Source organism: Citrus sinensis, chromosome 5 (assembly GCF_022201045.2).
Source record: "Citrus sinensis cultivar Valencia sweet orange chromosome 5, DVS_A1.0, whole genome shotgun sequence".
Lineage (NCBI taxonomy): Eukaryota > Viridiplantae > Streptophyta > Magnoliopsida > Sapindales > Rutaceae > Citrus > Citrus sinensis.
The window spans coordinates 22,044,651-22,067,942 of record NC_068560.1 but is presented as its reverse complement, the minus strand read 5'-3'; the positions used below and the strand labels follow the sequence as shown (position 1 = coordinate 22,067,942).

Sequence of the window (23,292 nt, the reverse complement as noted above, 5' to 3'; positions counted from 1 at the left end):
CTTAGATGGTGAGGTGATATCTGGAGTAGCTGATGTATCCATTAAGCATACTGAAGATAAAACCAGGTTATGGCATCTAAGGCTGGGGCACATGAGTGAGAGAGGGTTAAAAGAGTTAGCAAAACAAGGGTTGTTTGGTTCTGACAAGATTGGAAATCTGGAGTTTTGTGAAGATTGTGTTCTAGGGAAGTCTTCAAGAGGGAGCTTCAAAAGGTCTAGTCAAAAATCAAATGAGAGGCTGGATTATGCACACTCAGACTTATAGGGACCTGCACAGTGTGTATCTCTGGGAGGGAATAGGTATTTTTTATCCATCATAGATGATTTCTCTAGGAAAGTCTGGGTGTATGTGTTAAAGAACAAGGATCAGACTTTTGAGAAGTTTAAAGAATGGAAACATATGGTAGAAAACCAAACTGGAAAAAGATTGAAAAAGTTGAGGACTGATAATGGTCTTGAATTCTGCAACCAGCCATTTGACAACTTTTGTGCAAATGAGGGTATAGCTAGACACAGGACAGTAAGGATGACCCCACAACAGAATGGGTTAGCTGAAAGGATGAATAAGACCCTTACGGAGAGGGTAAGATGTATGCTGATTCAGTCCAAGCTCCCAAAAACATTATGGGCAGAAATCTTACTCACAGCTTGTTACCTTGTCAACCTAAGCCCCTCTACTGGAATCAATTTCAAAACACCCTTCGAAATGTGGTCAGGGAAAACTGCTGACTATGGGATTCTTAAAGCTTTTGGCTGCCCAGCTTATATTCATGTCAGTCAAGGTAAGCTAGCTGCTAGAGCCTTGAGAGGTATTTTCATAGGCTATCCAGAAGGAGTCAAAGGGTTTAAAATTTGGTGCACTGACCTTAAGCCACCAAAATGTATAGTAAGCAGGGATGTGGTGTTTAATGAGGGCAGTTTGATGAAGATAAATCATGAACCTGATCTGGAAACTGAAAATTCAAGACTAACAGAGAAGCTAGAGTTTGAGGTGGAGCCATCTACTTCCAGAAACACAACTGAAGCTGTAGAATCAGATAGTGTTCCTGAAATTATTGATGACACACAGGCACCTCAAGATCAGTCAAGTTCTCAGGAGCAAGTCAGAGAATACCAGCTCACCAGAGATAGAAAGAAAAGGCAGATTAAACCAACAAGGAAATATGGCTATGCAGATTTAATAGGCTTTGCTCTTGCAGCTGCAAAAGATATAGATGATGAGGAACCAAAGAATTTTAAGGAAGCAACCCAGAGCTTGTTCAAAGAAGAATGGCAGAGAGGTATGGATGATGAAATGGCCTCCCTCTACAAAAACAACACATGGGAGATGGTCAAGAAGCCTGGAAATAGGAGAGTGGTTGGCTGCAAATGGATCTTCAAAATCAAGGAAGGCACAGATGGATCTGAACCAAGGAGATTCAAGGCCAGGCTTGTGGCCAAGGGTTATACACAAAAGGAGGGGATAGATTTTAAAGAAGTGTTTTCTCCAGTGGTCAGACATGCCTCAATTAGGGTTATATTAGCCATAACAGCTGTGCAAGACATGGAGCTTGATCAACTCGATGTCAAGACATCATTTTTACATGGAAGGCTTGAGGAAGAAATACTGATGTCCCAGCCTGAAGGGTATGAGTTCCCAGGCAAGGAAGACCATGTGTGTCAGCTAAAGAAGTCACTCTATGGGCTTAAGCAGTCCCCCAGACAGTGGTACCTCAGATTTGATGAATTCATGCAACTACATGAGTTCATCAAATGCAGCTATGACTGCTGTGTTTACTACAAGACAATCAAGGATGGTTTGTACATATACCTTCTTCTATATGTAGATGACATGCTGGTTGCTTGCAAAGATAGAGAAGAAATTGATAAGCTCAAGGTGCTGCTAAATTCAGAATTTGAAATGAAGGACCTGGGGTATGCAAGAAAGATTCTAGGAATGGAGATAAGAAGGAATAGAAGTAAAGGGATCATGTTTCTGTCACAGGAAAAATACTTGAGAAAGGTGTTAGAAACATTTGACATGAGCAAGGCTAAACCTGTGCAACTACCATTGGCTTCACATTTCAGATTAAGCAATTTGCAGTGCCTTCAAACAGAAGCTGAGAAGCAAGATATGGCAAGTGTACCCTATGCAAATGCAGTAGGCTGCCTTATGTATGCAATGGTCTTAACTAGGCCAGACATAGCTCATGCTGTCAGTGTAGTCAGCAGATACATGGCACAGCCTGGGGAAGACCATTGGAAGGCAGTAAAATGGATACTCAGGTATCTAAATGGCACTGTAAATTGGGGTCTGATGTATGGCAAAACAGAAGCAAGTGATGAGGTTCTGAAGGGGTATGTTGACTCAGATTATACATGAGATTTAGATAGGAGAAGGTCTCTTACAGGATATTTGTTCATGTTAAATGGTTGTGCTGTAAATTGGAAGGCAACACTACAAAGTGTAGTAGCCCTTTCAACTACTGAAGCTGAGTATACAGCTACTACAGAAGCTGTAAAGGAAGCACTTTGGCTCAAGGGATTGGTGACAGAGTTGGGATTAAATCAGAAGTCAGTATTAGTCTATTGTGACAGCTCAAGTGCCATACACTTGAGCAAAAACCCTGCGCACCATGAGAAGACAAAGCATATAGACATTAAGCTCCATTTTATCAGAAATGAAGTGTCAAGGGGTGCTGTAAAAATGGTGAAGATTCATACTGATGAGAATCCTGCAGATGCTTTTACAAAGGTGATTCCTGTGGCTAAGTTCAGAGCCTGTCTGGACCTAGCTGGCTTGTGCAGTCAGTGATATGCATAAGGGTTGGAGAAGGATTTAGAGTGAGGATAAACTTTGATTCAAGGTGGAGAATTGTGAGATGAATGAATCAAGTTTTGGTTCCAGAAACGACCACGTTTTGGAGCTGTAAAGCTTCACTAAACTCACGTGCTTCTCAGCTGGTTATCAACAGAAAATGAACTGATCAAAACGACAGGACTTGAGCGCGTTTTGCACATCAGTTTAAGTAACCACGTGAGGAAGCATGTGACGAAGGTTATCAAAGTTCGTTAAGGTTGTTAAACCACGTGTCATCGAGCTGCTTATTCTGGAATTCAAGCTGGCTGCCCATAACAGAGTATAAAGGCTGGTTTTCTAGGGTGATTCAGGTACGATTTTAGTGAGTCTTGCAGAGAGGGTTTGTAGAGAGACAAAGGGTTAATCTGTTCTCTGTAACGTCTGTTGTAAGGCTCTGTAACAATCTCCATTGTAATATCAATAAAGCTCATCTTGAGGCTTCTACCGTGGATGTAAGCTGAGCATTCCATACTCAGCTGAACCACGTTACAATTGGTGTCTGTGGTTCTTTTCTTGGTTCTTGTTTCAGTTTCTTGTTTGTGTTCTTAACTATTGTTTTTTGTTGGAATTGGGTGAATTCGCCAAAGTAAATCTTGGGGGTGTGCAACTTGCATTGACTAAATCATAAGCATCCTAGGGCAGTGGTCAGTTTAGCTGGTTATAGGCTTGCTGAATCACTACACATCACAATCACAAATAAAGTAGATTATAATTGAAATCAATTTACTATAAATGGGGATGAGAAAATTTTTGTCCACTAAACACTAAATTTTATCTCCTATATCAAGTAAGCGTGGGCATAAAGAACATTTACTATTAGTAATTACTTAATCCTAAAGGCAATTCCATTCAAACAGATTATTTCTCAATTTAGAGGTATGTAAGTGATTTAAATAGTGTAAAAGTCCCATTAGTAACAATTTTGAGTAAGAAATTTGAACAGTAATTGTTTTCTCTTATTGTATTGTCAGAACTGAAAGTTAGATTTTTTAATATAAGTTCAAAATAAGATTGCAGTATACGCACTTAACACATGCAGGTATACATCATCGAAGAATCAATGGTGCAAGTTATTCTTGTCACATTTAATAATTAAGCTTGGATGTACCATAAATAAAACCATTGTGATTTAATTAAATGAGTCTCAAAACAAATCTCAGAATAAAACAAATCTCTTATAAACCAGTAAAGTTACCAAAATAACCTCTTCGATCTTCTTCTCAGCGGAATTATCTCTGTTGACGTTGACGATGGGGCAGTGGAATTTGTTGCCGAGCTCATACCGAATTTACCGAAATACCCTGTCGAAGAGGATCCCGTGGTGGTGTTGCATGCCTCCGGCGTTACCATGACCTCCATAGGGAGCTTCTGTGTTTCCCGATACACAGAAAAGAAAATATGGTAACCCCCTTTTTTTTTTTTTTGTATGAGGCCTCAGCTAAGGGAGATTTATTAATTTATAAAATAAAAAAAGCGTACCGAAAAAAGATGGCTGCCTTTTCCTTAGATGAAAGGAAAACGGAAAAAGAATTTGCTTTAGAATACTTTCTTTCAAGTTTCTTATCTAATTAGTCATCAACTTTACTTTCTTTTTTATTAAAGAAAAAACTAGACCCGTTTGTGTGTTTAATGCTTCTGAGTAGTCTGATAATCGTGGACAGTCTATATATAGAAGCACGTTGAAAAGATAATTTCACTCTTATTTATTAACGAGCACAATGATTTAATTTATATAAAAATGGAAATATTATAACTATAAAAATATGAAAATTTAATATTTGCAAAGATTTATTCAAATAATCTTTGATATTGATGACAATCAATCTTTCATTTGGTTGACAAAAATTGAGAAAATCACTCTTTACGATTTATTGTCTTTGTTTCATCTTTGTTTTGATTCTTCTTATCCTCCCTCCAGCTAACAAGGGAGAATAACGGACTCCTAACTTGACTTCAAATATGTCGATCCTTGATTTTCTGCAATGGTCTTCATTCAAGTGTCGTTTAACAAATAAAGAAAATATTCCTTTGAATCTTTTATCCACTCTTTCAATTGTTTCCACGTATACCTTTTTTTTTTTCATAACATAAATTATAACCACAAAAATATTCATTTCAGGAATTCTTTTAATTAGAAAGCCATTCCTTTCATCTTGTTTAAGGAAATCTTTAATATCAAGGATAAATTTATCTCTGTAAGTGTCAAGAAATTCTTTCATCTAGAAAGCCATTCCTTCGATCCTGTCATGTAAATATTTGATTTTGAGGATTTTTCTTATTCCTTTTTTCTTTTGACATCATTTTCTTTGTGATGGTGGTAATGGTGATTCATGTTGTGGTTAGACAAATTTCTTTTTAATGAGAAAAAAAACTATTATCTTTCTCCTTTACATACCATGCTCCGAAAATCCCTATTGACATGGTGGCTATTTGTTGAGGAGAATATTTTGTTTAAAAATAATTACTAGGTCAATAATATAAGCTTGATTGGGTTAAGAAGCCTAGTAACTATTCTTAGCTAATGTGGGATAATATCCTCGACACCCCCATTATGTGGAGGCCTTTTTTTTACCTAATTCTTGTCATGAGGTAAGGCGGTGTGTGCCCACTTGTCCATGCTTCTAATTCTAATGTCATATAAAACTTCTAAGAATTGTAAAAAAAAATTTAAATGTCACTTTTATTTATTCATGAGCACAATAGTTTAAATTATAAAAAAATTATAAATGTGAAAAGGAAAATATTAAAATTATAATCATTTGGAATTTGATTGATTTACAAAGATTGACTCAAATAATCTAAATCTTAATCGACATTTAATTTTTAATTTGATTGGCAAAGATTGAGACAATCACGCTTAGTGATTTCCTGTCTTTATTTCATCTTTACTTTGATTCTTTTCATATAAACAGTAAAATCTTTAATTTTTGCTTTTTTTTGGAGTATTTTGTAAATATAATAGATGTGTTAATCTGATAAAAAAGTCAAGGTAAATTATTATTATTAGATTTTGAGTTTTATTTACTTATTTCGTTTTCTTCTTGACGAAGAACTTGCTTTTTCAACATCTCTATGTGAACATATACTTCGTTCAATTTCTTCATGACTAAGAATTTGCTTTTTTAACATCTCTATTTTCCCATACTTTATCATTTCTAAGGCACAGGCTGTCATGTGCAAGCCTAAAAATTGTTAACATGATTTATAATACTGATCCAAAACCCCATATGCTTGAAAAGTAACGGCATAAGAAATTACAACACCAAATCATTATGCTAGCTTGAACGTATGTGTATCAATACACCCAAAAAAAAAGATGTTTTAATTTGCAGGCCCATTTCAACATCACAAAAGCTTGAACTAAAACTAAAAGATTCCACAGATGAAGTCAAATTACTGCCATTGCTATGGAATTCTCATTAATTATTTACATTCCTCTTTCTATACGATCAATGTGTCCCGGGAATTGAAGGGTTTTGGTTTTGGGTTCGGAAATTCAGGCAAAGTGAGAAAAGAAAAGGTTAGCACTAAGGGCAACGCAAAGGCAACGTAAGTGGAATCTATCTGCAAAGGCAAGGCCCACAATTCACTAAAAATACCACCTTATGCGCCTAAACAAAATTCTGAAATTATTGAATACATCAAAGAATCCACACTATCCCTCAACGCAAGTTGGATACACCAGCAGCTTTGACTTTTCTTGACCAGAACTGGGTTATTTCCAGCGCTTATAACTTGATCGAATTAGGGAGTTGGAGTGTGTCTAATGACTCATTGTAAATTGTAAAGCTTGGTTTTTCTAGCACTTATAATTTTAATATTTTGTCAATGTTGATGTTTGCATAATTGTAATTTATCTAATTGTTCTAATAGCAGAAACTAACAACTGATCATCTATCAATCATCCTGGGTTGCATGTGAAAATGATATTGCTTCAAATTTTATCTGATAATTATTATTATTATTATTATTATTACATCCGAAAATTTTGCTTGTAATGCAGGATGAGAATTTCCCACATCAGAAGATAAAAACTGCAGCATTATATCTAATAATTAAGGGGACCAGCGACTTTGCTCAAGTCCATATCATCGGGCCAATATTGTCATGTGCTTGCTTCTTACTTGGATCTCTCTCTGTCTTACTGTATTTTCTTTTTTTTCAACTGAATCCGAATTATTTATCATCTTTCTTTAAGTATATAAAGTATAGTTGCGAGTTGCTAGATGCTCAGTTGAGAAGTTATTAGTTGTGTTGAAATAGAAGCTAAGGCACAAAGAGAGAAGACAAGAAAAATAAGTATATATGCCGCCCAAGAGCAGGTCTGTGTGTGTGCGTGCACGCGCGCTCTACTTACCAATACTGTTTCTTAGTTGTATAATTAGATAAAGTTTAACCGATATAATTGAAAAATATTTGACACTTTGAATAAATAAAAATGAAAAACAAACTCCTTTAATCACTGTCTTCTTCCTTTATTATGCTTATGATCTAATTAATTAAAAAAAATACTCTCAAATTAGTCGTCTTCTTATTTTTATTTGATTTCCCACTCCATTGTTTCTCTTCAAGAGAAAAAGCTTAATTTAATATATTTTCAGTAAAAATTTGAATTCATTAATATAATTATGGATAGAAATTAAAGTTTTGTCTTGATATTTTGTAAGTGAATTATTCTATAATGACTTACTGGTAGTTGAACGCTTGGAGGAATGATACTTGGGTTTTAATTTTTTCACAGAAAGTCCCTACCTTTTTTTTTTTTCTAATTACTTATATATCTAACATTAAGACAATAACAGAAATTTTTTTTTTCAGTTCTCTGTACTATTATATCTTCACTGTTACAATAATGTGATGTGTTTATTAAAGGTACATACATAAATAAATAAATATATATAAAGAGTTTTCTATGTTCATAACCACATTTATCCTTCAATAATAAAGTTAATATGGAGCTTAAATTCTTCGTTAGTTATTTAATCATGAGAAATTAACCAAAAAGCAAAAAAGTGAACTACTTAAAGACTTAACTACCAATAAAGTGTTGGCTCCACTGGCAATGGAGTCTCCTTAAGTGATTTGACTGGGTTTGCTCCCCAATTTGAGTCGCAGGGAAGTCGCATTTGTTGGAAGAATTTGTGCCTCCCGGTTCGAGCGGGGACTTCTAGTTTGGGTTGTGGTACGGGCTTAAAGGTGTCTCCCATAGTTGGGGCCCTCCCCAAGATACCTCGTGGTTAAGAAAAAAATAATAATGGGAAAAACATTAGGGCCTAGTGTCAGTTTCCTTGGAAAGTTGATGTATGTGGTGTGTGTTAGATCTTGATTTTATTTTAAAATGTATAGAGCAGAGTAATAACAACAACACAGCATGACTAGGGAGGCAGCCTTATATTTTTTAACCAAATACTGCAACAAGAATTTGACAGACAAAGACATCGATTTGAATATATATGTTTTAAAATGTTTTAGATTAGTTTGTATTTTTTTTAATAGAAAGAAAAGAATGGATGTGTGACTATTGGCAACTTATCTTGGGAGTCCCTTAGTTAAATGAGAACACATACTGAGTATATATTATGAATTACTGAAATCTGCAAAACATCTTAGGTGAAATTTAAAAAAAAAAAAAGATAAAACGTCTATCGTTGCTGAAGCTCTGTCGAAGAGATGTTGCTATTATTATTAACTTGAAATCAATTCAAGACTTTTGCTGAAAAATCGCCACAAAATTTCATTGTAAAACGAACGACAAGCATCCAGAAACATGCTGCCATATTTATACTGACATAAATTTTAAAATTAAATTTTAGATTAAGGAATTTAATTATTAATAAAATCTGTTAGGACTTGTTGAAAATAACTTAATTTTAAAAATAATTTTCACGATATTTATATTTTTAATTAATTGTGTTTATTTTGATACTTTATTTGTACTTTTATGCTATTTTATTTATTACTTTTATTTAGTATTGCATTTGTATTTATTTTAAAAGTTTATGCTATAATTAAAAGGTGTGATAATTTAAAAAAAATTATTTTACCAATTTTGAGATTAAACAGAACTATGTCACCACTTAAGCCAGTCTTAAGCAAGTCTTGGAGGAGTACGTGGCTTTTTCCCATGAGTAAAACTTGTGTGGACAGGAAGTTTTGGGCTTAATATTTTGCAAGTGTGTTTCGTCTGTGGCTTGAAAAGATAATAGCACTGAAAAGTTGAAATGTTTCTGCATTTTGTTGCTTCTTCGGTCTGTGGCTTAAGGTGAATTAAAAATAAAAATAAAAATAAAAAAATCTGATGGCAATGGAGCGGTCTGGAGCGGGGACCACTATAAATATTACAAAAACGGCACGCCTTTTAAATATTCCCTAGCTCGTCCAATTTCTACGCGTTCATACGACTTTACAAGAATACCTTTTTTTTTTTAATTTCCTTGTAATCCCCCCCGCCCCCCAAATTTATTATATTCCTGCTAAATTTTCTCTCTTGGCTTAATTTTGAAGCTTATTCTCTAGTTAGGGTTTGGTTGCTTCAGCTTTGCCTATTGTATGATGTCTTCTTGATTAGCTTTGATAGCTCCAAATTTTGAGTCTGTTGTTTATCATCACTCAGTCATTAATTAACAATTTCACAGCAACCAGATTATAGACAGAAGTTAAAAGAGTGAATATGTATGTGGAGTTCTCTTCAAAATCAAGGGAATCCTAATTCATTTAGTTATGACATGATCGTAAACTAACACAGAGTTCGTCTTAGAAACAACCATTACATATATTTGATAAAATTCTAAAGAAAATTTAATTTAATTTCTGTACAATCAAGCCTGCATACAATTAAAATGAAATTAATTTCTTAAGCATCCTGTTTCTGGATAAAGATATTATTAACTTGTTGACTACTTGTTCTACACTTCTACCTACGGTCCTCGCTGCTCTGTTGAGGAGATGACATTTTAAGCTCGGAAGCAAATCCAAATGTTGGTTGAAAATGGCGTCAAGGTATCATGGTAAAGCTGAAGACAAGTACCAATTCATAAACAGTCTGCAATATTGATGATACACAACGATAACAGTAGCACAAGCCCATGAGATGAATACACAGATAAGACCCATGGAGCAGCTCGGAAAAAAAGTGGAGACCATCAAGATTGTTGAAAGTGATGTCCTGATGCAACAGCAATAATGCCAAAGCGTTTGGTGATAATTTCTTTTTGACATAAAGACTTAATGTCAGCTGCAAAGGCGAAGCAGTAGATTGCTTGGGACACAAGAAAACTCCACATATTTATTGTATGTGTTTTGAATATTGGGCTCAGTTGTGCCCTGAATATTGGGCTCAGTTGTGCCCTGAATATTGGCTCCCAGGATATGAGCACTGGATCCTGATGACAATGCTATATTTGCTGCAGGATTTGAGCAAAAATAAAAACAGCAAGATTTGATTATGCTATCAATAAAATCCTGCAAGATTGTAGGAAAAATTTGTTTTCGAATTTTATGATATCAGATATATGTTAAAGATATGTAGGCAGATTTTTTGGCTTTGTTTGTTTCTTTTCTTGTATAAATTCTAATACTGCAGCAATGAATGTAATGCAATTAACAGCCCCAATTTCACTGTGTTCTCTTTTCTTTGTTTAAAACCAACAAAGTGGTATCAGAGCCCTTATTCTTAAGGGACCTGTAACGTGATTAGAGAGGCTTCCTACACTTCAATATGGCAGGAAATGGTTTCTTATCTGCTCCTCCAGTTTTCACAGGTGAAAATTATCAAATATGGGCTGTGAAAATGGAATCTTACTTGGAAGCATGTGACCTATGGGACTTGGTGGAAGCAGATCCAGAGGATCCACCATTAGCTCATATGAGGAATAACATGGATGAAAGAAAAATGAGATATAAGGCCAAGACATGCATTCACTCTGCAGTTTCAAAGACAATTTTTACAAAGATCATGACTTGTGAAATAGCAAAACAGGCATGGGATCTTTTGAAGCAAGAATATCAGGGGAACGTCAGGACAAAACAAATGCAGGTTCTGAACCTGAGAAGGGAATTTGAAATGCAGAAAATGAAGGAGACAAAAACAGTTAATGACTATAAGGACAAGTTGATGATGATTCCCAATAAAATTAGAATGCTTGGGGAAGAGTTTTCTGATAGAAGGATTGTAGAGAAGATTTTGGTGACCTTGCCTGAGAGATTTGAATCTAAAATCTCTTCACTTGAAGAGTCCAAAGATATGTCAACAATAACATTAGCAGAGCTTGTCAATGCACTGCTAGCTCAAGAACAAAAGAGAGCTTATAGAAAGGAGGAGATGGTTGAAGGAGCATTTCAAGTGAAAGAGGCTGATCAAGCTTAGGGAGGCAGCAAAGAAAAGAAACAGTGGAGTAAGAAGATTTACAAGAAGGGGGAAAGTAGCATTAATGAAGGCAACAAGGGCAAGCACTCCTCGTGTCCTTACTGTAAGAAAACCTCTCATCCGCAAAAGAAATGTTGGTTTAGGCCTGACATTCAATGCAGGGCATGCAAGCAAATGGGGCATATGGAGAGGGTCATATGGATCAATTTCCACACATTTTAGAAATTTTATCTTCTTTTTTTTCATTAAATTATGTTTTGGTCCACACGGCCGAAAATTAAATTCCACGCGTTTTGCATTTGGTGGAATTCTATAAATTTTTTTTTTATTTTCCAAAACTTTTGTCGGTGGAGTCAACGGGGTTAGAAATTCATTGAAGGGTCCCGAGAATCGAATGTGTGTACTCAATTATTTTTTGTAAAGTTGTAGACTTGTAGGGCAGCTACCGGAGTCGACACTCAACGCGTTGTAATGTTTGTTTACTGTCAATTTCATTGTTGGTCGTGTCCAACACGCTCAAGAATCCAATTCTGCATAAACACATAAAATTAAAGACTTAAAATAGAGTTTAAGTAATTAATAATTTAATTGGAAACAAATTAAAAAGGAGAATTTAATTTTTGAATTCCACATTATGCTATTGAAAATTAAAAAAACAATTGTTGTCACCTCAGTCAATTAGATAATCACTACAAATCAGCAGCTATGGACAAAAACTTACAATTAGATAATCTGTAGTTACGAGTTTGATTTCAAATTCCCGGAGTTCTGTAAATATTAAGCACTACAAAACCAATCGATAGAGATCAAATTTCAAGCCATGAACTTGTATTGTCAGTAAACATCTAATCACTTTAGATATTTGTATTGTTTAATTAATTAATGATCACTATAAAATTACAGAGGTTGGCTGAATTCCCCTAAAATTAATTAATTTTACCGAAAGAGAATTATTAGACAGATCAAGCGTGTCTAGTTCTTTTGTTGTTTTCTGACAATCAATTTGGAAACTCTCCACTCAAGTTAATGTGTGAGAGATGAACATACTCCTAATGATGTTGATGGAAGAGGAATTTGGAAAATGTATGAGATATATAGAAGTTATATAATTAGAATTTTGAGGGGCCAAAGATTGTGACTCGATTTTTGCATATATTTGATTATTTCCACACTTGATTAGTTTTGAATGCTCAAATGATAATGAGATTTGGAAGTCATAGTTTGGAAATATGAGATCTTCAATTGATATTAGATAAATGAGAGTAGATGAGGAGATATTTCCAGTAAGTTGACAGAGAGATGTCATATCTTCCAAGCACCAAAGACAATTTATTGTACCCGGAATATAATTATGGTCAATAAAAGAAAAAAAAACTCTTGCAGATGCATCAACTGATTGGGAAAAAATAATTCATCCTTTAGCTAATAACAATTAATGAATGCATAAAATCTTATATCTTTTAACATAAATATTAAATATTAATTTTATTAATAGTTGCAACGTTAGGCATGCATAATTTGGTCATGAAAACAATAAATCTATCCGTTCTTGAAGACTATTAACTATAACAAGAAATCAATTAATATAATTTTTATAAGAGGAGAAGAGAGACTAAGTACCCTTCATCAAAAAAGGTACCATTAAGTCTAGAATATGATAGTCAATGGCGGAAAAATTAACATGCACGTAATTTATGACCAAATATTCTAAATCCTTGAAAAATTTAACAAGTCGTTTCAGTAAAATATGGATCACCTTCCACACATTTTAAAAATCTTATCATTTTTTTCTTTTTCGTTAAATTATGTTTTGGTCAACACGGCCGAAAATTAAATTTTACGCGTTTTGCATTTGGTGGAATTCTATGTATTTTTTTTTATTTTACAAAACTTTAGTTGGCGGAGTCAACGGGGCTAGAAATTCATTGGTGCTTACCGGAGTCCACATGTTCTAATGTTTGTTTACTGTCAATTTCATTGTTGGTCGTGTCCAACACGCTCAAGAATCCAATTCTGCATAAACACATAAAATTAAAGACTTAAAACCGAGTTTAAGTAATTAATAATTTAACTTGAAACAAATTAAACAGGAGAATTTAATTATTGAATTCCACATTGTGCTATTGAAAATAAAAGAATTATTGTCACCTCAGTCAATTAGATAATCACTACAAATTAGCAGCTATGGACAGCAACTCGCAATTAGATAATCTGTATTACGAGTTTGATTTCAAATTCCCTGCATCAGAGTTCAATAAATATTAAGCACTAAAATCAAAAGGTAGCAGTTTTTTAAAGGAAAAGAGATTTATTGATTGCACTTAGTTTTAACTCAATTAAATATCATGAAAATTAATAGATTAATTTACATAATGGTTTTAAACTATATGTTAATTGAATAAGATTGTCTACAGTAAAATAATAACTGAAAGTCATCCATATTTTAACAAGATAAAACCACTAATGTCGCTAATAATAATTCACATATAGATCACTAATGCTTCCTAACATCACAATTACATAAGATGATTTAAAAGTCATATGGAAACTGTCCATATCAATTAAATTATCATCAAAAGATTCTTAAATCTGGGGGCTTGCAATAGTAGACCAGCATCTCTCAGAATGTATTTTATTTCTGAAATCAACACCCAAGAACAACGATTTGTCATTTAATAAACTATTATTATCAACATTAGACCACGTCGTATCTGATCCTGGAAAGGTACTCGACTGTGCATTGTTAATAAACTGTTATTATTGCCAGCCGATCCTGAGTCAATTAGGTAATCAGAATTAGTCCAGCCGTTTTCATTCATTGGAGGGTATGTTAATCTTTTCCATTGTTTCATGGCAGCCTTGAAATTGCAAGTCGCACCATAACCCAAATAGCAGTGGACATATTCAATATCGCTGCAGTAAACATCTCCATCCCCACGCGAAGGGTGATTTCCTGTGTGGGTTGTGATTTCAAATTCATCAATATCAAGATCATATTTACCCAATTTCAATATTTGTTAACGATTATTGTATTTAGTTTTTACTCGATTAAAACTCATAATTGATCAATCAAGATCATTCAGTTAAATTTAAACACTTTCATGCTATGAAAGCGTCATTGCTAATGTAACAAAATGCTGAATAATATGTTAACACCATAAAATCTACCTTGATAGGGTTCTTGCCAGTGATCATCCTATTCCTTCAAGACAAATCACAAAGGCCACATTCAAGGAAGAAAACTTCCCTCTTTCAGCATATCACATCTGGTTAATTCTTCAATTTCCTGTACTAGAGCAGGGAAAAATCGTATGCATAAACAGCTTCAAATGAGGAAACTTCAATTATGGAGGCTAAAATGATGAAGAAATCGGTGGCATTCGCTCCGTGATCTTTGTTTTCAAACTCTGCAAGATTGGCAACAACTTTGTTCAAACAAACACTCATCTTTCGTTTCTCATAAAACCTCAAGAACTTCAGCCATCTCAGTACATCCTGTAATATTTAACGTAGCTGAAGCCCCCTTTCCTAATGAAGTTATGCTCTGACCTAATTGCCCTGACCCAATTGTCCTGACAGCATTATAATGACTGGCATGCAGCGCCATTAACTTTTCAATGTAGCTCTTGCTAGAAAGCTTTGGATTAATGATGACAAGTAATGTTGCACCCTTTTCATCAAGACAGGAGCAGGTTTTTGCAGATTAACAACCAGCCACTCATAATCTGACAAAGTAGCTTCAGATAATGGCTCCAAAAACTCACATCTGGCCAGAATTTCAGCCAGGAGTACTCCAGCAATTAAGTTAGTATCCAGACTTGGTTTACCCTCCAGAAGTTCTTCAGGCAACTTAACCAGAGTACTTTCAAGGGCAGAGGGAGATGCACCTGGGATTACCTCTTGCTTGAAAGGTAATGCTCTCGCTGTTTGCAAGCAGAATTCTATCCATTGATGGATTAACGGAGATGGACCTCCGACTCGCCCTCCAATTTGTTTTGTTTCAAGTCTTGAGGCAGCAGGGATTGCCTATAAAGAGAATACGAACTTATTAGTCACATTATCGTGTTTACTGATCGCTAATATGAAGGAGATAACAATGTGAATATCGAAGTAGAATGGCAGGCAGCTAGCACCAGACTTGGGAACAACAACAGCAACATTAGACATATGTTTGACAGCAGGAAGAACATCACTAATCCACCCAACAGCAACCCATACATCTCCAATTGCAAATGCCTTCAGATAGTGTGTACTGTCAAACAGTCGAACCTATGTAAAACCCAATAAACGCAGATATTGTAATATTGTTACCGGTATCGACAAAGATATTAGCATCTAAAACAAATTATTGTAGAAGATAAACAATGGGGAGGAGCATGGGCATTCTACATATTGTTAGACATCTTGAAGCCCCCATAATAGGATTGATCAAATGTTAGGTAACCTAAAAGATGCGACAACTATCTTTCATATTACATGTGCCCTTAACTCAAACCGGGCAAAGTATACAATTTCAATAACTAGAACTTATAGATGATTCTACTAGAATACTATGCACAGTAGATTTATAATATTCATAAATCAAAACCTATCATCGTTCACCTGAAAGACTCCTGAGTTGCACAAACCAATTTCACTACGCCATACCAAAACTTTATTGAACTTTCCAGGATCCACCTGATTGCACCTACTATCCCCCTTCATTACAGCTAATAACCACATAATTTAATTTTTTTGAAATTGGCATGCCAGACAAATTTGGTCAATTACAAACCTATTTCTGCCTAAAAATGCATCCATCAAAGGACACTGACTTCTTGTTGTCACTTCATTTTGTTAGTCTCTATTGCTCGCGCATTCACATTAAGGAAACGAACCAAATGGAGCCAATTTACCCACACCACATTATTATGGATTTTCATTGCTTTGGGTTTTTGTTAATTTAATGAGACAGAATCTCACATCCCTTGCCATTTCTTCAGCTAAATTTAGGAGCAAAAGCCTTTATTGCATCCATCTCAGGAGAGAACACCAACATATGTAGTAATATGTATGAAAAGGAAAAGACAACACTAACATATGCATTTATATGTATGAAAACGAGAAGAAAACACTAACATATGCATTCATATGTATGAAGAAGTAGACTTTTACAAACAAAATCAGTTGTCAGGCAATAACATGCAATGACCAGATATCATTTCTGTAAGAGTACCTGGTTTGCCAGTAATGCCAGATTCTGCTGAACAGCAATCTTCCCACCAGCAACTTGCGAATCAATATCGTTTGAATTGTATGATGCTCCCCTATACTTCAAAACTGAACCAATAACCTCTCGGGGAGAATTAACCATTGAAATTCTTCCTGCGAGCTCAGGCTGCCACAGATCTTTCCAGTCCTACAATACATTTTCATTAATCATGTTATTGTGCATAGAATGCAGATCTCTCAAAACAGCATCAACAAATTTCTCATTCTAATTTCCAGTGTGAACAAATTGTGCAATGACCAGAGCATCTCAAAATAAATAACAACTCTAAAGCCTAATCCTTCCTGTTCCAAGCAGGCACATGTTGAAAATGAGGAAAAAAAAAGAGCCATCAAATGCCCCCAAAAAACTACCATTTGGCAGTTCATTTCAGAAAACAACTTCGAACAAGATCTTACTAATTGATGCCCAAATAAACTTCGCCTCATCATTTCTACATGTCACAATGAACAACATTTAAACATTAATAAACAGGATCAAACCAGTTTTATTATGTTTTTGGAAGTACTGATAGTCTCACACTAAGATGATGAGGAACCGCAAAATTATTTGACTAAAGATGTTACTTTTTATTGTTAGAGCGGTGAAATTTTTATTTTAATTATGAGAAGCAGATATCCAGTGGGGATTATATAAAGGTTGAGAGATATCTTGGTATAAAAAAGGGGAAAAAGAATGAAGATCCCCTGTCCTTAATCATTTAAATTTTGACCATTTTCGAGACAAAACTTGACTACAGAATAATAAACTACTGAACTGTTTTCTCCCCATATTCTTTATTTTGAGATATCTTCTCCAAGGTAACCCACGTATCAAAGCATACTTCATACATTGGAAAAATTCTCCATCATTACAGATGATAATTTGATTTGTGAGACATGAGACACACTGTGTGTTTGTTTTAACATCAAGTTTGTTGGCTATGCTAAGCGACATTGACAGTGTTCCGTGACAATATTCAGCTCAAGATTCTGCAACTTTTTGGGTCAAACTGAACATAATTGAAAAAATAATGATCAACCTACAATAGGGATTAGTAGTTAGACCAATTGCTCAATCTTAGGCAAGAAAAATTCAGTGCTACTGACTGTCCGTCCCATTTTGAAGTGCTCATGTCGCATTGTGACGTCAGTTAGCAGGTTTCAGTGGCATTGACCAAATTTATTAATTGCATCGAGCAGGAGGTTAACTGGACTTTCCTAGGATCCTGGATGATGTCTACTCTGTGGCCTTAGAAATTGGAAGTTACCCCCACCTTCATAACTCCCTAGACATTTTAATGGATATTTTAATTGGCAGTCAATAGGTTCTCACGGTTATAGTATCTTAAGCTCTGATATTAACCCTGATTACCATCCAATTGCAATTTTGAATGAAAATAATTTTTTTTTATTGGGAGTTTGACCTTAACATTAAATTTAGAAAATGAATTTTAACTTTCTTCAATTATTAAACAGTTTACAGGCATTTGACAAATTTGAAAACACTTCATCAATCGAAAGTTAAAATTAGAGATGGAAGATAGGTGCTACAGCTAATGGGAACATTAATTCCTGTCCCTCATCACACTTTATTTTGGGTCTAATAATTTTACGGCAGCATTGACCACTTACAAATGTGTGGCAAAATAAATAATTAAGTGCATAAACTGTTAGCTAATTTTCTTGATATATACAGCTAAAGCAGTTGTTCCCCTTTTAAAAAAAAATGTTAAACAATTTCGGCTGAGCCTGCTTGTGGTTTTGATAAAAAGGAGGGGCTGGCTTCAAATATTTGAATAGGCATCTCCGCCGTACCTCAAACAAATCTGTCATTATTTGTGCCATGAAACATGTTTCGGCCGTCGAAGTCATGAGAGGGTTGATGACGCTACTACGTATGATGACACACCAGCCGACAGTGTAGTAACAGCTCAAAAACAAAATCTACCAAAATCAACGAAAGTTAATAAAAATTTATTTTATTAATAAAAATAAATAAATAAAACTTATTATTTTTGGAGACGTGTGTAGTTGAGTCTGTGGACTAAAATGGAAAATATGAAGAGGTTCAGAGTCGTTGTGCAGATTGACTTCAGTTAAATGGGTCTAGTAGATATTTTATGCTGACGTGGCACGAATTAGTTATAATCTGTTACAACGTTTCCAGAAACATCAGTATAAATAGAAGCTTATGAGCAGTGCCTGTTGTACGATCCTTTTTCTTCTTCAGTTGTTCGTCAATTTGCATAGAATCTGTTTCATTGTGATCTGTACAAAGTCTTCTGTAAATCCACTTACGTTTGATTAGTTGTTGATCACTAACGAAGTAAATTTTTCCTTCAAATCTTGCTGGTTCGTGCCCTTGTTTCAGTTCTGGATTTTTCTTTAGTTCTGGTTTCGATTTGAAAAGGACTCAATAGACTCAGCATTATTTAACGACACTCTGACCATGGAGTACCGTAATCATAGTCTGATTTTAAGAAAATTATAACTTATTTTAAATAGCGCCACAATATAATTCTAAATATTTAAAAGGAAAACATTATCCACCTGGAACGACTTCAAGTCCAAAGTAAAAGACAAGAGTGGCTCCCCGCAATTTTCTTGTTTTCAGTATATTTTCTCTTTTTCTTTTTTAAAATCTTTTGACGCATGCATAATCTACCCTTGTTTATTATCTCTACTTTGCTCTGCTCAAGTCCATTTTTTTCAAATATTATTTTAAATAATAAATTGAATAAAATTACATTTGTGTAATTAATTAGTATCTGAGGGGGCATATTTGGTGTAATGCTATGTAAGACGCAGCTATTATATCACACATACGCATATAATGAAGCATTTGTTATTATAGCAAAGATCCATAGCATGAAAGTGAATAAATTTAACTAAATGATTAATTAATCAATTAAGTTTCATGAGCTTTAATCGAGTTAAAACCAAGTACAAACATCGTTAACAAATTCTGAAATTTAGTAAATTAAAAAAAAAAAAAACTAATTCAAGTAATATGTAGTTTTTACATGTTGATCAGCAGAATACAACATTACATTTTGTCATTGACAATATTGCATACCAGTCATCTAAAGCATTACCTCACGAGGTTTTATGAGAAACGAAAGATAAGTGTTTGCTTTGAACAATTAAAGTTGCTGCTACCAACCTCCCCGAAGACCAAGAAGACGGAACAGGAAGCTAATGCATCAATGTCTTCTTCATTACAGCTGCTGCGTAGTTAGGTGCAGTTTCCTCATTTGAAGCTGTCTATACATAGGCTTTCCCCCTGCTTATGTACAAATAAATGAACAGCCTTGAAGCTTTATTATTCGCAACAAAAGGGGTTACCAATTGGAGAAGACTTTACAGAGTTTCTCTCACACTCTCTCTCTCTCAATTTCATCTAGAAGTCCCTCCGAAAGCATCTCCCAAAACAGTTAGTCATCTTTTATACTCTGTTTTCTAGAAACAGAGTCCTAACTAAATTAATTGACTGTACAGTGCATTTCAACATAGCATATTTAACCGTTAACCGTCTTCTGAGTTATCATCAACAAATTCATTCATATTTCTCCAGTCTTACGGACGATATCATATGTTTAATAATGAATGAATAGTCTTGGATCAGTGTTTTGCAGCAAATTCACATCATAGTTTTGATTCTTTAGATATGAATTCATCACATTACCGAAAAGAATATGCGCTAAAAAATGATTCCAAGACTATTTGACTACCAAAAGCTGCTGTCAGAGTGCACTGAAAGTTTCCGTAGGATACTTTGCGGTTGTTTATTATGTTATGATGCGCATATAATTCTCAAATTTTGACTCCTCTCAGCAAAAAATATATCAAAGTTTAGATTATGTGTTCGAGCTTTAATAAATGCCTGAGTTAATAATAATAACAACAATAATAATAAACTAAAAAGCAAAATTACTATTGAATGATCGGGAAAAAAAAATTTGAAAACGTGTGAACTCCAGTAACCACCCCACAAATTCAGTGGCGAATTTTGGAGAGGGCAAGGCCGGGCTTCTCAGAAAAAAAATTATTTAGTTACAAAATTACCTTTATTGAAACCTATATAAAATTTTTTATATTAATTAGTTATGCTGCCTCTTCAATTATCATCAAATTCTTGTCTGTTCATCATTTTGTGAATAAATATGTGTCTAAATTATTTTAAATAATGTTTAGAACAAATATTTTGAGAGGTAAAGCTTATTTTGTCGCGCATTATTAGGTGCATCTATAATTTCTTATTTACAAAATTATATTGTACGATAAAAATGTATTGAATTAGGGGGGGGAAAAAGTTCAGCTCACTCGAAAACGAAAAATGGTATTAGCTTCGCCACTGCACAAATCTAGAATAATAATTATTCCTTAATTATCATGCTGGGGATCCTTTAATTTCTAGCCGTATTGACTGCACCAGGTAAAGCTTTGTAAAATAATATTATTTTTACCGCACAACTGATCAAGAATTTTATTTTGTTAACTAATCAATTGCAAAGCATATATAGGTGTTGAACGGTACACAAGATTGGAAAAAAAATCTTAAAAAACGTGCGGATTCGGGTAGCCACACCAGAATCTTTTAATTTTAAGATAAAAAGTTCCCCTTCTCGTTTTTTTTTTTTTTTTAAATATATAAGCTTATAACAATTTTAAAATAATGACTCATTTGTAGAAGAATTTATGATTTCCCATTAATATTAATATTGAAGTGGGGTGGGTGTCAAATCTCAATTGCTTGAAGAATTTATTTATTATTATTAATATTGTTAATATTGAAGTGGGATGGGTAACGGACCAGCGTTTCACTCAATTCGTGGCGAATTAAATATTACCATCCAAGGTAGAATTGTGGAAAATTAAAGCAAAATGACAAATATGGAAAGGAAGGCTGAAAGTAAGGCATGACGAAAGTCTTTGAGAAGGCTGAAGACTACCAAAGAAGACAACTGAAAGCTAGCTGGGGCCTGAGTGTATAAATTGTTAGATGTGTTTGTTATAAATAACATAGAGCCCTTTTGTTATTTATAGTTATAGAGAAAGAGAGAATGTGTGTTTTTTAATAGTTAGAGATATAGCTAGAATGGGTGGTTCAAAATCCAAAATGGTGACAATGTTAGTTCTCGTATTAATAATATTAGAAGAGGGCGCCGGGGGGTGGGGGGGTGGAGTGAGGGATGTTTGGAGCATGAGGAATTTGATCTTTTGTGGCTTAAACATTTCTTCAATTCCCCTTATAGACTTCAAAACTGGGTAGATGAACAAAGGGAAAGGGTTGACTGCAGCAACTCCACAGGCCGAGTGGTACAACTACACCTTGGTCTTACTAGGAATATCGATCTGGGAGAGTGGTATCTGAATGCTTCTCTATTTACTTCCTTTCAACAACTTGGTAACAAAATAGCCGGCTGCATGCGTGGAGAATGAAGGTCCTTCATTTAATTTAATTTACTTCATTTCTCCCTCCTAATTAATGTCTATAATCATTAGGAGGAACAAGGGATTTTATTAACTCAAATGTATCTAATGGAGCTCATTCTTTGGTTTTACTTGCAGGTCTAGAAGCAGGTGTCATCTAACAGCTGCTTTGATAATTTCCCACCCCTTCATCTTTGATGGAAAGATGAAATAAAAACAAAATGGTGAAAATGGTATTAGTACCTAAGGCTATGTAATCTAATTCAAAAACTGCACCATCAAAACGATTACATAAGTCTCAGAAGAATCAAATATCAGTTTGCAAAATATCAATTGCTGGAGGTTTGATTCTAACTTCCGCTCTTCATTTTTATGGGTATGTTGTGTTGTACTTGCATACGAAAATCATATTTTAGTTTACTTACACTTAACGCTTGGATTAAAGTTTTAGAGGGGGGGATTGAAGAAGACTAGAACAACATAAAAAAAAAAAAAAGAGTTGAGCGAGTGCAGGTTTTGTCTTCATTTAAGGAGCTCTTTATAAATTTTAGGATTTTTTTCCTGAGAAAATTTATGCGAACTCATTATTTGCTTCTTTTCTGAAGGGACACATGCAACCGAAAGTATATTCTTGAATTCTCCAGGATAAGAGACATACGTTTAGATTCTGGAGCATTTAAAACAATGTCAAATTTTAGATTGCTGAAATTTTATATATCCGAGTATGATGGTGTTCCAATTATAAGCTCCAGGGTGTAACTTCACTGAGGTTTAGAATGCCTTCCTATAGCCACTTGGGCTTGTAGCCCAGTGGTGAATCATTGCCCTCAAAGTTAAGCATGACTATGAGGGCAATGGTTCGAGTCCCCACGGACTCAACCTCCCTCAATTAAATATAATTGTATGGAGACTTCTTACAACGTCTTTCTCCCTTGCGCAATGGGAGTGGAGTAGAGACATCCCTCCTCTGTGAAGGGTATTTGGATGGGCATGTACTTCATAGAATAAAAATGTAATAATATAAGTCACATGTATATATCTGATTGTAAATATCAGTGTAATGACCTGCTGTCATAGCAGTTGTATATATCTCTGTGTAATACAGTAACCAACTGATGCTTAATCAGTTTCAAAAAAAAAAAAAATGCCTTCCTATAGAATTGAGAAATCTCCATTGGCATAAATATCTTTTGAAAATACTGACATCAGATTTTGAATTGGAGAACCTGATTGGACTCAGCTTGCCTTGTAGTAAGGTTAAGCAAATTTGGAAAAGAGAAAAGGTATAATGTATTACTATTACCAAAATATCTATTTTTCTTTCTTTAAGTATTTATAATGAATAACTTTGAAATTCAATGATGCTCATTTAGTATAGTTATGTATCTTTGGTTATAGGAAGCTG

The 23,292-nt window shown here is 34.5% G+C and overlaps 1 protein-coding gene and 1 long non-coding RNA gene across 2 annotated transcripts in view; both read left to right on the top strand.

Annotated features, from left to right (window-relative positions):
• Nucleotides 1-23,292, top strand: part of LOC102628997 (SH3 domain-containing protein 1-like) — a 164,098-nt gene that overhangs the window by 118,343 nt on the left and 22,463 nt on the right. The gene's annotated exons all lie outside the window — the stretch shown is intronic.
• Nucleotides 22,027-22,980, top strand: LOC127902620 (uncharacterized). Its single transcript, XR_008055049.1, has 2 exons — nt 22,027-22,229; nt 22,493-22,980. It is a non-coding gene; the product is annotated as an uncharacterized LOC127902620 (long non-coding RNA).